Source organism: Lactuca virosa, chromosome 6, assembly GCF_052849685.1.
Source record: "Lactuca virosa cultivar CGN04683 chromosome 6, Lactuca_virosa_CGN04683_v6, whole genome shotgun sequence".
NCBI lineage: Eukaryota > Viridiplantae > Streptophyta > Magnoliopsida > Asterales > Asteraceae > Lactuca > Lactuca virosa.
This window is the reverse complement of record NC_136431.1, coordinates 277,911,884-277,926,883: the sequence shown is the minus strand read 5'-3', so window position 1 is coordinate 277,926,883 and position 15,000 is coordinate 277,911,884. Positions and strand designations below refer to the sequence as shown.

The 15,000-nt window shown below is 32.5% G+C and overlaps 1 pseudogene; it reads left to right on the top strand.

The window, feature by feature from the left end:
* The first annotated feature begins 3,147 nt into the window (after positions 1 to 3,147).
* Positions 3,148 to 5,984, top strand: LOC145121212 (uncharacterized; annotated as a pseudogene).
* The last annotated feature ends 9,016 nt before the right edge of the window (positions 5,985 to 15,000 follow it).

Genomic DNA, 15,000 nt, shown 5'->3' with positions numbered 1-15,000 from the left:
CTCCAACTCATTTCCGCCTCCGACATTCTCAACATTCTGTTCTCGACATACCTTTTTTTCTTTTGGTATCGAACCAGAAAGAAAACAAGAGCAGCTAAAGAATGAAATTAACCTAGAAGAAAAGATTTTTAACCCAAGCTAACCGTACAGACATTCTTTCATCTCTTCTTTCTTAATTAACGCGTGTGTGTGTGTGTGTATATATATATATATATATATATATATATATATATATATATATATATATATATATATATATACTAGTGGTGTACCCGCGCAAAGTGGCGGCGACAAATAGTTTTTGGGCGGTAATTAACTCATTTCGTTGAATAGTTTCCTTGTGGCAAAACAGTGAATAAAAATTTAATAATGAATCTTGTACATCAAATTGTCACGTATGAAAGAACCATTAACCATAACAAATAAAAACAGTAAACAAACGATCTATCCTCCTAACTACTATGCCATGAAAAGAAAGATTCACGTGCACCAAATCAATCACTTGTATAGCTTTTGCAAATCATCTTTAAATTTGGCCTTCAATTGTTCCCTTTTTAATTTGAGTGCGCCTCTAACTCATCTCCGTCTCCGGCATTCTCAGCATTCTGTTCTCGACATACTTTTTTTTTCTTTTGGTTTCGAAAAGAAAGAAAACAAGAGTAGCTAAAAAATGAAATTAACGTAGAAGAAAAGATTTTTAACCCTAGCTAACCGTACACACCAGTTATTGTGTTTATTTAGTACAGATCAAAAAGGACTAAAGTTGGGATTTTTGTTAACAAAAACAGCAATTAATGACGACATTAGTTTCGCGTGATGATCTGTTCAGCAGGTCATGGGAGCAACTTTGTAGAGAGATTGTGTTTTTGTTGACAAAAACACCATTAATCGAAAATTATTGTGTTTAACCCAATGCCGACGACGGAAGAAGATCTGTTCGGCATTCTCGGCATTCTGCGCCTCCAACTCATCTCCGTCTCCTACATTCTCAACATTCTGTTCTCGACATACATTTTTCCCTTGGTTTCGAACAGAAAGAAAACAAGAGCAGCTAAAGAATGAAATTAACCTAGAAGAAAAGATTTTTAATCTATCTAACCGTATAGACCAGTTATTGTGTATCATTAGTAGTCTCTGCACTGCACACCAGGTTCTTGAGCAATGGGCCAAAAGTGGTGGCATTAGTTACAATGATTATGTTGAGCTTTGTGCTAAAAAAGAGGCTGTCTCCGAGGTCCACCAATCTCTCTCCAAAGTTGGTTTTAATTTATATTTCAATGAGGGTGTTTATGTCTTTGTTCATCATATCCTCCCACCTTTTTCTTATGAATTGTGTTTTGTAGTTAGGAAAAGAGGCAAAGTTAGACATGTTTGAGCTTCCTGCAAAGATAAAGCTGCTGCCAGATCCATGGACACCTGAATCCGGATTAGTAACAGCTGCACTCAAGTTAAAAAGGGACCAAATGAAGGCCAAATTTATGGATGATTTACAAAAGCTATACGAGTGATTGATTTGATGCACGTGAACCTTTTGTTTCATGGCATAGTAGTTAGGAGGATAGATCGTCTTATTACTGTTTTTTATTTGTTATGGTTAATAGTTCTTTCATACGTGACAATTTGATGTACAGGATTTTAAGGAATAATTAATTCTCTAAATTTTAAAAATCTGTTTTTTTCGATAATAAATATATTATATCGTACATTCTAAAGGAATATGTTTATGATTATCTTGAAAAAAAATATTAAATTCTGACAAAATATTATAAACATGTATTATCAAGATGAATAATTTTTAATGAATACAAATTTCATGTGAAAATAATTTTAATATCTTAAAATCAGTAATTATATTCATTCTTAACAAAACAATTATGAACATACATAAATGACATTTATTCTAAAAGAATATAAGTAATAATGGTTAACAATTACATTTATTCTTTAAGAATAAAACTGAGAATGATTAAAAATCAAATCAAAACATTGAAATCTAAGTAAAATACTAATACATTATGATAGAATATAGTAACTAATCATTCTGATAAAATAAATGTTAATCCATTCTGAACGAATATTGTTGCCTTACTTTCCATTCTTCACCGGTCTTCAAACCGAGTTTCCATTCTTCAGCAAGCTTATTTTTCTTTATTGATGTTATTTCTTTCAGAATTTATAGCTTCATAAGAATTTATAACCTTCTTAAACTTTGCTTTATTGTTGTACAAAAAAAACATTACAACTTGCTTAAGCATGAAAATTTCTAGTCGGAAACATAAGAATTTTGTTGAAACATTTAATATGCAAACCAAAAATTAATAATGGTTAAGCATGAGTGAAGGCTAAATTTAAGGATGATTAGCAAAAGCTATACGAGTGATTGATTTGATGCATGTGAACCTTTTGTTTCATGGCATAGTAGTTAGGAGGATAGATCTTCTGTTTACTACTGTTTTTTATTTGTTATGGTTAATGGTTATTTCATTCGTGACAATTTGATGTACAAGATTCATTATTAAATTTTTATTTACTGTTTTGCCACAAGGAAACTATTCAACGAAATGAGTTAATTACAGCCCGAAAACTATTTGTCGCCGCTGCTTTGCGCGGGTACACTATATATATATATACACACACACACATACACACACACCTTAATTAAGATAGAAAAGATGAGAGAATGTTTGTACGGTTAGCTAGGGTTAAAAATCTTTTTGTTCTAGGTTAATTACATTCTTTAGCTGCTCTTTTTTTCTTTCTGTTCGAAACCAAAAGAAAAAAAATGTATGTCGAGAACAGAACGCTGAGAATTACGGAGACAAAGATGAGTTGGAGGCGCAAAATGCTGACGACAGGGATGAGCCGTTGCGAGCCTAGCATTATAGGTGTCTGGTGTAAGAATGATATGAAAATGACATTACATGCTAGTAAGTTGTACTGTTTTTGCAAATTAAAGATGTGTTTACCTTATATTTCAATGATTATGCTGAGCTTTCTATTAGGCTAGTAGTAATGTTTAACTTTTTATGTCTTGATATAAAAGTGACAGGAAATTTAAAGTATAGGGGTGAAAGTGTAAATAGTTCATTCTAAATTATTATTTTCACGCACAGTGTCATCAACACGGCACAAAAGCTCGATGAAATGATGCTCAGAACAACAATGGCCGCTCTGTTTCATCCCACCACCAAGCTGTACTGTTTACCCCTCAAGGCTTTCGTCTCACACTCGCTTCACAAACCCCAGCGACTAGTTTCACAAACCCCAGCGGTTAATAAATCGACAAAGCTACCCTCGAGCTGATAGAATAATCTTATCCATCAACACACCTCGTTCTCTGTCATCTACAGCAGTTCCACAAATTTCTAACGACACGACTTCTGATTTGGACAACAGTTTCTTGTCATGCTCAATGACCAATAGCAAGCGCCCTCTCAAAATTATGGTTCTTCTAAATGGTGACGTTGATAACAGTGTCGCACTTCGCCTGCTCTACGCATCCGAACACTCCTGCACCGCTTTCTACCTTAAAATCTGGTTCAAAGTGCATATGCTTTTCTTTTTATTGACAATAAAATGCATATACGAATCAAATCATTCAGGTTTATGCCCATAATGTCTCGTTTCGAATATAAACTTAATTTTGTTGGCTATCTAAAAATTCAAATTGTAAGTTTTTGCAAATTTCTCATCTCTTGTCGGATGATACATCTGCTCCAATTCAAGAGTTTAACATCGATTTTTGTGCTGGATGATATGATTGAAATGAATAAAAATCTCCTCTCTTATTGGTTTCTTATTTTACTTTTACCTTTCTCTTTGTCTTTGAGCATTTTGAAGTTTAAAATCTATAATTCCTTAGCTAGTTCTGGTACTAAATTCGTTCGTAGGAAGATTTCCAGAACTTTTGGTCTAATGTCCATGGGAAGAGGATTTGAAGTACTCAAAAGCTGTTTGCAATCAGGTTACTTTCTTCACCTTCATATTATCCATCTCATTTTATCTTCAGATTTCCGTTAGTGCTTAACTAGATTTGAAGGCTCAAAAACATTTCCCTGCTTTGTTTTAACAGATTAACTTCTCGATTCTATCACTCAAATCCATGATTATGTGATCTTTTTCTTTGTTTCTTCCAAGTTTGATTAGTATTGAAGGAAATATATCAACATTTTTTTTTCACGTTGATGTAGCACTCGAAGTTGTACATCTGACAGATGAATATTAGGACAAAGTGGTTAGTCACACCCCTCTTGATGCATTCTCTCACATTCATCATCATCAATGGAACTTATTGCTTACAAGTTAATATGTTGCTGGCATCTTACCTTATTGATGAGTATAAATGTGGGTGTACACCTAACCCTGATGTTCTTTGCAATACAAGATTCAAATTTGGTGCGTAATCATATTGCTTGCTTTCATCTTTTATTGTTCTTATTTGTCATTAATTTCATTTTTATCTTATATCTGTAGGTGCGTTCATGGATACCATCAGTAACATGGATTTTGAGTTTGTTGCTTCTGGACATTATGCAAAATTTATTCACCCCCTTGCAGATGAAACCAATGAGCTTTCATTTCTTCAGCTGTCAAAGGATATGGTAAATATATGCTCTACTTATTTTCATTACCAACTTCTTGATACCTGTCAGTGAGGGATACATGTTAGAATTTATGGTGAAGGATCATACCTACTTTCTTTCATATCTCTCACAAGCTCAGCTTAAAAGACTAGTGCTTCCTCTTAGAATTATTCCAAAAGTAAGCAAGTTTGCTTTATGAAACACAAAACAGAATTCATGAATTTACTATTTAAACCAATCAAATTATCAGGAAGAAGTCCGAAGGTTGCCCGAAAATTTGATTTGCCTAACCAAGAAAGAAGGGATTCATAGGGAATATGCTTTCTTGGGAAGGGATGTTTATGTTATGTTTATTAACAAAAATCCCAACTTTGGAGAGGATATATATATATTATATATATATATATATTATATATATATATATATATATATATATATATATATATATATATATATATATATATATATATATATATATATATATATATATATATATTAAGTGGAAATTTATGTAATTATTATACTGATTTGGTTTACAGAATTTGTTGGAAAACATATTGGTGAAAAAGAAGGTATATTATTAGATGCTGAAACAGGTGATTTTTTAGGTGTCCACAGGGGTTTCTGGTTTTACAAAATTGGTCAACGCCAAGGTTTGGGTCTTGCAGGAGGACCATGGTAAACCTTTTAATAATAATATTATTATTATTATTATTATTATTATTATTATTATTATTATTATTATGTAAAAATCTTTAAAGACTAATTTATTTATAAAAAAATACATGTCATGTTTCTATGCATGTATGTTGTTGAGAAAGATGTAAAAAAATAATATGATTTTTGTATCAAGAAACTATTATTTGGTTGATAAAAGACGACGATCATTTCGTGTTGGATCCTTCAGAAGGATCTGCGTATATCCTCCTCACAACTTAAACCACTTAAGATGCAAGGTAAACATAAACATTACATGACTTCAATTTTTCAGTTAATAACAAACTTAATATACATATACACGTGTTTTTGACAGGTTCGACATGGCCCTCTTTTCTATGATTGCAGTTTGCATATAGAAGAAAAGTATGCTATTGGCACTGTCCAGTTACCTGAAGACGATCACGGTCTTGCAGATGGCCAATTTGCAGCTTTTTATCAACAAGAGCTTTGTGTGGGGTCAGGGGTAATTTTGGAATCATGGTATGATGCTAAGGGGTTTCCTGTTTCTGTTTCTGACAAGTGTCGTCATATTGCAAAAATGGAAGATAAATCTAAGCTTGGTAAACCCGTCAAGATCAAACCAAAACCTCAAGATTGTTTGAGGGATTCGATATGCTAAGGGGTTTCCTGTTTCTGTTTATGTTCAAATATATTTATTTAATATTACAGAAAACTTGAGTATCAATTAATTGTTAAAAACTAACAACCTTACTTTGGATTGAGTAAACAATACTTTTTACAAAGTTTGATTAAAACAATAATGAAAAAAATTAAAAAAAATTAAACTACAAGTCCAAAGCAGGAAGTTTTTAATTGGAAGGGAAGAAGCTATCAGAAAGCCCTTGTTGCTATTTTTTTTTTTCTGCCCAACCAATAATCGACTCCCCTTTTCATCTACCATTGTAAGCCACTAAACAAAACACCATTAATGATGAATTGATGATGTTACTGCTTTTACCAAAATGATTATAATGAAATTAACTCGGACATTTTACTTGCTAGAGGCAACTTATTGATGAAGTCCAAAGCAAGCGCAATCACAATATTAGCTACTTCAATCTTCTTATTTGTAGTATTTTTCTTCTACTCAATTGTTTAAAGTTTACAACCATCTATATGCAGACGTCACAATCAGATAATCTTTGCATAAACTTATTACAGTTGACTTTCCACTTCCACTTGGAACAAAATTCATGTCTTTTGTGAGTGTGTATGTGTGGTAAGAATAAAACAATACACCTTACTAGCATGTAACGCCACTTTCATATCATTCTTACACCAGACACATATAATGCAAGGCTCATCCCCGTCATCGGCATTCTCGGCATTCTGCGCCTCCAACTCATTTCCGCCTCCGACATTCTCAACATTCTGTTCTCGACATACCTTTTTTTCTTTTGGTATCGAACCAGAAAGAAAACAAGAGCAGCTAAAGAATGAAATTAACCTAGAAGAAAAGATTTTTAACCCAAGCTAACCGTACAGACATTCTTTCATCTCTTCTTTCTTAATTAACGCGTGTGTGTGTGTGTATATATATATATATATATATATATATATATATACTAGTGGTGTACCCGCGCAAAGTGGCGGCGACAAATAGTTTTTGGGCGGTAATTAACTCATTTCGTTGAATAGTTTCCTTGTGGCAAAACAGTGAATAAAAATTTAATAATGAATCTTGTACATCAAATTGTCACGTATGAAAGAACCATTAACCATAACAAATAAAAACAGTAAACAAACGATCTATCCTCCTAACTACTATGCCATGAAAAGAAAGATTCACGTGCACCAAATCAATCACTTGTATAGCTTTTGCAAATCATCTTTAAATTTGGCCTTCAATTGTTCCCTTTTTAATTTGAGTGCGCCTCTAACTCATCTCCGTCTCCGGCATTCTCAGCATTCTGTTCTCGACATACTTTTTTTTTCTTTTGGTTTCGAAAAGAAAGAAAACAAGAGTAGCTAAAAAATGAAATTAACGTAGAAGAAAAGATTTTTAACCCTAGCTAACCGTACACACCAGTTATTGTGTTTATTTAGTACAGATCAAAAAGGACTAAAGTTGGGATTTTTGTTAACAAAAACAGCAATTAATGACGACATTAGTTTCGCGTGATGATCTGTTCAGCAGGTCATGGGAGCAACTTTGTAGAGAGATTGTGTTTTTGTTGACAAAAACACCATTAATCGAAAATTATTGTGTTTAACCCAATGCCGACGACGGAAGAAGATCTGTTCGGCATTCTCGGCATTCTGCGCCTCCAACTCATCTCCGTCTCCTACATTCTCAACATTCTGTTCTCGACATACATTTTTCCCTTGGTTTCGAACAGAAAGAAAACAAGAGCAGCTAAAGAATGAAATTAACCTAGAAGAAAAGATTTTTAATCTATCTAACCGTATAGACCAGTTATTGTGTATCATTAGTAGTCTCTGCACTGCACACCAGGTTCTTGAGCAATGGGCCAAAAGTGGTGGCATTAGTTACAATGATTATGTTGAGCTTTGTGCTAAAAAAGAGGCTGTCTCCGAGGTCCACCAATCTCTCTCCAAAGTTGGTTTTAATTTATATTTCAATGAGGGTGTTTATGTCTTTGTTCATCATATCCTCCCACCTTTTTCTTATGAATTGTGTTTTGTAGTTAGGAAAAGAGGCAAAGTTAGACATGTTTGAGCTTCCTGCAAAGATAAAGCTGCTGCCAGATCCATGGACACCTGAATCCGGATTAGTAACAGCCGCACTCAAGTTAAAAAGGGACCAAATGAAGGCCAAATTTATGGATGATTTACAAAAGCTATACGAGTGATTGATTTGATGCACGTGAACCTTTTGTTTCATGGCATAGTAGTTAGGAGGATAGATCGTCTTATTACTGTTTTTTATTTGTTATGGTTAATAGTTCTTTCATACGTGACAATTTGATGTACATGATTTTAAGGAATAATTAATTCTCTGAATTTTAAAAATCTGTTTTTTTCGATAATAAATATATTATATCGTACATTCTAAAGGAATATGTTTATGATTATCTTGAAAAAAAATATTAAATTCTGACAAAATATTATAAACATGTATTATCAAGATGAATAATTTTTAATGAATACAAATTTCATGTGAAAATAATTTTAATATCTTAAAATCAGTAATTATATTCATTCTTAACAAAACAATTATGAACATACATAAATGACATTTATTCTAAAAGAATATAAGTAATAATGGTTAACAATTACATTTATTCTTTAAGAATAAAACTGAGAATGATTAAAAATCAAATCAAAACATTGAAATCTAAGTAAAATACTAATACATTATGATAGAATATAGTAACTAATCATTCTGATAAAATAAATGTTAATCCATTCTGAACGAATATTGTTGCCTTACTTTCCATTATTCACCGGTCTTCAAACCGAGTTTCCATTCTTCACCAAGCTTCTTTTTCTTTACTTGATGCTATTTCTTTCAGAATTTATAGCTTTATAAGAATTTATAACCTTCTTAAACTTTGCTTCATTGTTGTACAAAAAAAAACATTACAACTTGCTTAAGCATGAAAATTTCTAGTCGGAAACATAAGAATTTTGTTGAAACATTTAATATGCAAACCAAAAATTAATAATGGTTAAGCATGAGTGAAGGCTAAATTTAAGGATGATTAGCAAAAGCTATACGAGTGATTGATTTGATGCATGTGAACCTTTTGTTTCATGGCATAGTAGTTAGGAGGATAGATCTTCTGTTTACTACTGTTTTTTATTTGTTATGGTTAATGGTTATTTCATTCGTGACAATTTGATGTACAAGATTCATTACTAAATTTTTATTCACTGTTTTGCCACAAGGAAACTATTCAACGAAATGAGTTAATTACCGCCCGAAAACTATTTGTCGCCGCCGCTTTGCGCGGGTACACTATATATATATATATATATATACACACACACACACACATACATACACACACGTTAATTAAGATAGAAAAGATGAGAGAATGTTTGTACGGTTAGCTAGGGTTAAAAATCTTTTTATTCTAGGTTAATTACATTCTTTAGCTGCTCTTTTTTTTCTTTCTGTTCGAAACCAAAAGAAAAAAAATGTATGTCGAGAACAGAACGCTGAGAATTCCAGAGACAGAGATGAGTTGGAGGCGCAAAATGCTGGCGACGGGGACGAGCCGTTGCGAGCGTAGCATTATAGGTGTCTGGTGTAAGAATGATATGAAAATGACATTACATGCTAGTAAGTTGTACTGTTTTTGCAAATTAAAGATGTGTTTACCTTATATTTCAATGATTATGCTGAGCTTTCTATTAGGCTAGTAGTAATGTTTAACTTTTTATGTCTTGATATAAAAGTGACAGGAAATTTAAAGTATAGGGGTGAAAGTGTAAATAGTTCATTCTAAATTATTATTTTCACGCACAGTGTCATCAACACGGCGCAAAAGCTCGATGAAATGATGCTCAGAACAACAATGGCCGCTCTGTTTCATCCCACCACCAAGCTGTACTGTTTACCCCTCAAGGCTTTCGTCTCACACTCGCTTCACAATCCCCATCGGTTAGCTTTACAAACCCTAGCGGTTAATAAATCGACAAAGCTACCCTCAAGCTGATAGAACAATCTTATCCATCAACACACCTCGTTCTCTATCATCTACAGCAGTTCCCCAAATTTCTAACGCCACGACTTTTGATTTGGACAACAGTTACTTGTCTTGCTCAATGACCAATAGCAAGCGCCCTTTCAAAATTACGGTTCTTCTAAGTGGTGGCGTTGATAACAGTGTCGCACTTCGCCTCCTCCACGCATCCGGACACTCCTGCACCGCTTTCTACCTTAAAATCTGGTTTAAAGTGCGTATGCTTTTCTTTTTATTAACATTACAATGCATATACAAATCAAATCATTCAGGTTTATGCCCATAATGTCTCGTTTCGAATATAAACTTAATTTTGTTGGCTATCTAAAAATTCAAATTGTAAGTTTTTGCAAATTTCTCATCTCTTGTCGGATGATACATCTGCTCCAATTCAAGAGTTTAACATCGATTTTTGTGCTGGATGATATGATTGAAATGAATAAAAATCTCCTCTCTTATTGGTTTCTTATTTTACTTTTACCTTTCTCTTTGTCTTTGAGCATTTTGAAGTTTAAAACCTATAATTCCTTAGCTAGTTCTGGTACTAAATTCGTTTGTAGGAAGATTTCCAAAACTTTTGGTCTAAATGTCCATGGGAAGAGGATTTGAAGTACGCAAAAGCTGTTTGCAATTAGGTTACTTTCTTCACCTTCATATTATCCATCTCATTTTATCTTCAGATTTCCGTTAGTGCTTAACTGGATTTGAAGGCTCAAAAACATTTCCCTGCTTTGTTTTAACAGATTAACTTCTCGATTCTATCACTCAAACCAATGATTATGTGATCTTTTTCTTTGTTTCCTCCAAGTTTGATTAGTATTGAAGGAAATATATCAACATTTTTTTTTCACGTTGATGTAGCACTCGAAGTTGTACATCTGACAGAGGAATATTAGGACAAAGTGGTTAGTCACACCCCTCTTGATGCATTCTCTCACATTCATCATCATCAATGGAACTTATTGCTTACAAGTTAATATGTTGCAGGCATCTTACCTTATTGATGAGTATAAATATGGGTGTACACCTAACCCTGATGTTCTTTGCAATACAAGATTCAAATTTGGTGCGTAATCATATTGCTTGCTTTCATCTTTTATTGTTCTTAGTTGTCATTAGTTTCATTTTTATTTTATATCTGTAGGTGCGTTCATGGATGCCATCAGTAACATGGATTTTGAGTTTGTTGCTTCTGGACATTATGCAAAAGTTATTCACCCCCTTACAGATGAAACCAATGAGCTTTCATTTCTTCAGCTGTCAAAGGATATGGTAAAAATATGCTCTACTTATTTTCATTACCAACTTCCTGATACCTGTCAGTAAGGGATACATATTAGAATTTATGGTGAAGGATCAGACCTACTTTCTTTCATATCTCTCACAAGCTCAATTTAAAAGACTAGTGCTTCCTCTTAGAATTATTCCAAAAGTAAGTAAGTTTGCTTTATGAAACACAAAACAGAATTCATGAATTTACTATGTAAACCAATCAAATCATCAGGAAGAAGTCCGAAGGTTGCCCGGAAATTTGATTTGCCTAACCAAGAAAGAAGGGATTCATAGGGAATATGCTTTCTTGGGAAGGTATGTTTATGTTATGTTTATTAACAAAAATCCCAACTTTGGAGATGATATATATATATATATATATATATATTATACATATATATATATATATATATATATATATATATATATATATATATATATATATATTAAGTGGAAATTTATGTAATTATTATACTGATTTGGTTCACAGAATTTGTTGGAAAACATATCCGTGAAAAAGAAGGTATATTATTCGATGCTGAAGCAGGTGATTTTTTAGGAGTCCACAGGGGTTTCTGGATTTACACAATTGGTCAACGCCAAGGTTTGGGTCTTGCAGGAGGACCATGGTAAACCTTTTATTATTATTATTATTATTATTATTATTATTATTATTATTATTATTATTATTATTAAGTAAAAATCTTTAAAGATTAATTTATTTTTAAAAAAAATACATGTCATGTTTCTATGCAGGTATGTTGTTGAGAAAGATGTAAAAAAATAATATGATTTTTGTATCATCTCATCTCCGCCTCCGACATTCTCAACATTCTGTTCTCGACATACATTTTTTTCTTTTGGTATCGAACCAGAAAGAAAACAAGAGCAACTAAAGAATGAAATTAACCTAGAAAATAAGATTTTTAACCGAAGCTAACCGTACAAACATTCTCTCATCCCTTCTTTCTTAATTAACGTGTGTGTGTGTGTCTATATATATATATATATATATATATATATATATATATATATATATATATATATATATATACATACTAGTGGTGTACCCATGCAAAGCGGCGGCGACAAATAGTTTCCGGACGGTAATTAACTCATTTCGTTGAATAGTTTCCTTGTGGCAAAACAGTGAATAAAAATTTAATAATGAATCTTGTACATCAAATTGTCACGTATGAAAGAACCATTAACCATAACAAATAAAAAACAGTAAACAAACGATCTATCCTCCTAACTACTATGCCATGAAAAGAAAGGTTCACGTGCATCAAATCAATCACTTGTATAGCTTTTGCAAATCATCTTTAAATTTGGCCTTCAATTGTTCGCTTTTTAATTTGAGTGCGCCTCCAACTCATCTCCGTCTCCGGCATTCTCAGCATTCTGTTCTCGACATACTTTTTTTTTTCTTTTGGTTTCGAACAGAAAGAAAACAAGAGCAGCTAAAAAATGAAATTAAACTAGAAGAAAAGATTTTTAACCCTAGCTAACCGTACACACCAGTTATTGTGTTTATTTAGTACAGATCAAAAAGGACTAAAGTTGGGATTTTTGTTAACAAAAACACCAATTAATGACGACATTAGTTTCACGTGATGATCTGTTCAGCAGGTCATGGGAGCAACTTTGGAGAGAGATTGTGTTTTTGTTGACAAAAACACCATTAATCGAAAATTATTGTGTTTAACCCATTGCCGACGACGGGAGAAGATCTGTTCGGCATTCTCGGCATTCTGCGCCTCCAACTCATCTCCGTCTCCTACATTCTCAGCATTCTGTTTTCGACATACATTTTTTTCCATTGGTTTTGAAAAGAAAGAAAACAAGAGCAGCCAAAGAATGAAATTAACCTAGAAGAAAAGATTTTTAATCTATCTAACTGTATAGACCAGTTATTATGTATCATTAGTAGTCTCTGCACTGCACACCAGGTTCTTAAGCAATGGGCTAAAAGTGGTGGCCTTAGTTACAATGATTATGTTGAGCTTTGTGCTAAAAAAGAGGCTGTCTCCGAGGTCCACCAATCTCTCTCCAAAGTTGGTTTTAATTTATATTTCAATGAGGGTGTTTATATCTTTGTTCATCACATCCTCCCACCTTTTTCTTATGAATTGTGTTTTGTAGTTAGGAAAAGAGGCAAAGTTAGACATGTTTGAGCTTCCTGCAAAGATAAAGCTGCTGCCAGATCCATGGACACCTGAATCCGGATTAGTGACAGCCGCACTCAAGTTAAAAAGGGAACAATTAAAGGCCAAATCTAAGGATGATTTACAAAAGCTATATGAGTGGTTGATTTGATGCACGTGAACCTTTTGTTTCATGGCATAGTAGTTAGGAGGATAGATCGTCTTATTACTGTTTTTTGTATGTTATGGTTAATAGTTCTTTCATACGTGACAATTTGATGTACAAGATTTTAAGGAATAATTAATTCTATAAATTTAAAAAAAATTTGTTTTTTCGATAATAAATATATTAATTCGTACAATCTAAAGGAATATGTTTATGATAATCTTGAAAAAAAATATTAAATTCTGACAAAATATTAAAAACATGTATTATCAAGATTAATAATTTTTAATGAATACAAATTTGATAAGAAAAGAATTTTAATATCTTAAAATCAGTAATTATATTCATTCTTAACAAAACAATTATGAACATACATAAATGACATTCATTCTAAAAGAATATAAGTAATAATGGTTAACAATTACATTTATTCTTTAAGAATAAAACTGGGAATGATTAAAAATCAAATCAAAACATTGAAATCTAAGTAAAATACTAATACATTATGATAGAATATAGTTACTAATCATTCTGATAGAATAAATGTTAATCCATTCTGAACGAATATTATTGCCTTACTTTCCATTCTTCACCGGTCTTCAAACCGAGTTTCCATTCTTCAGCAAGCTTATTTTTCTTTACTTGATGTTATTTCTTTCAGAATTTATAGCTTCATAAGAATTTATAACCTTCTTAAACTTTGCTTTATTGTTGTACAAAAAAAACATTACAACTTGCTTAAGCATGAAAATTACTAGTCGGAAACATAAGAATTTTGTTGAAACATTTAATATGCAAACCAAAAATTAATAATGGTTAAGCATGAGTGAAGGCCAAATTTAAGGATGATTAGCAAAAGCTATACGAGTGATTGATTTGATGCATGTGAACCTTTTGTTTCATGGCATAGTAGTTAGGGGATAGATCTTCTGTTTACTACTGTTTTTTATTTGTTATGGTTAATGGTTATTTCATTCGTGACAATTTGATGTACAAGATTCATTATTAAATTTTTATTTACTGTTTTGCCACAAGGAAACTATTCAACGAAATGAGTTAATTACAGCCCGAAAACTATTTGTCGCCGCTGCTTTGCGCGGGTACACTATATATATATACACACACACACACATACACACACACCTTAATTAAGATAGAAAAGATGAGAGAATGTTTGTACGGTTAGCTAGGGTTAAAAATCTTTTTATTCTAGGTTAATTACATTCTTTAGCTGCTCTTTTTTTTCTTTCTGTTCGAAACCAAAAGAAAAAAAATGTATGTCGAGAACAGAACGCTGAGAATTCCAGAGACAGAGATGAGTTGGAGGCGCAAAATGCTGGCGACGGGGATGAGCCGTTGCGATCGTAGCAATATAGGTGTCTGGTGTAAGAATGATATGAAAATGACATTACATGCTAGTAAGTTGTACTGTTTTTGCAAATTAAAGATGTGTTTACCTT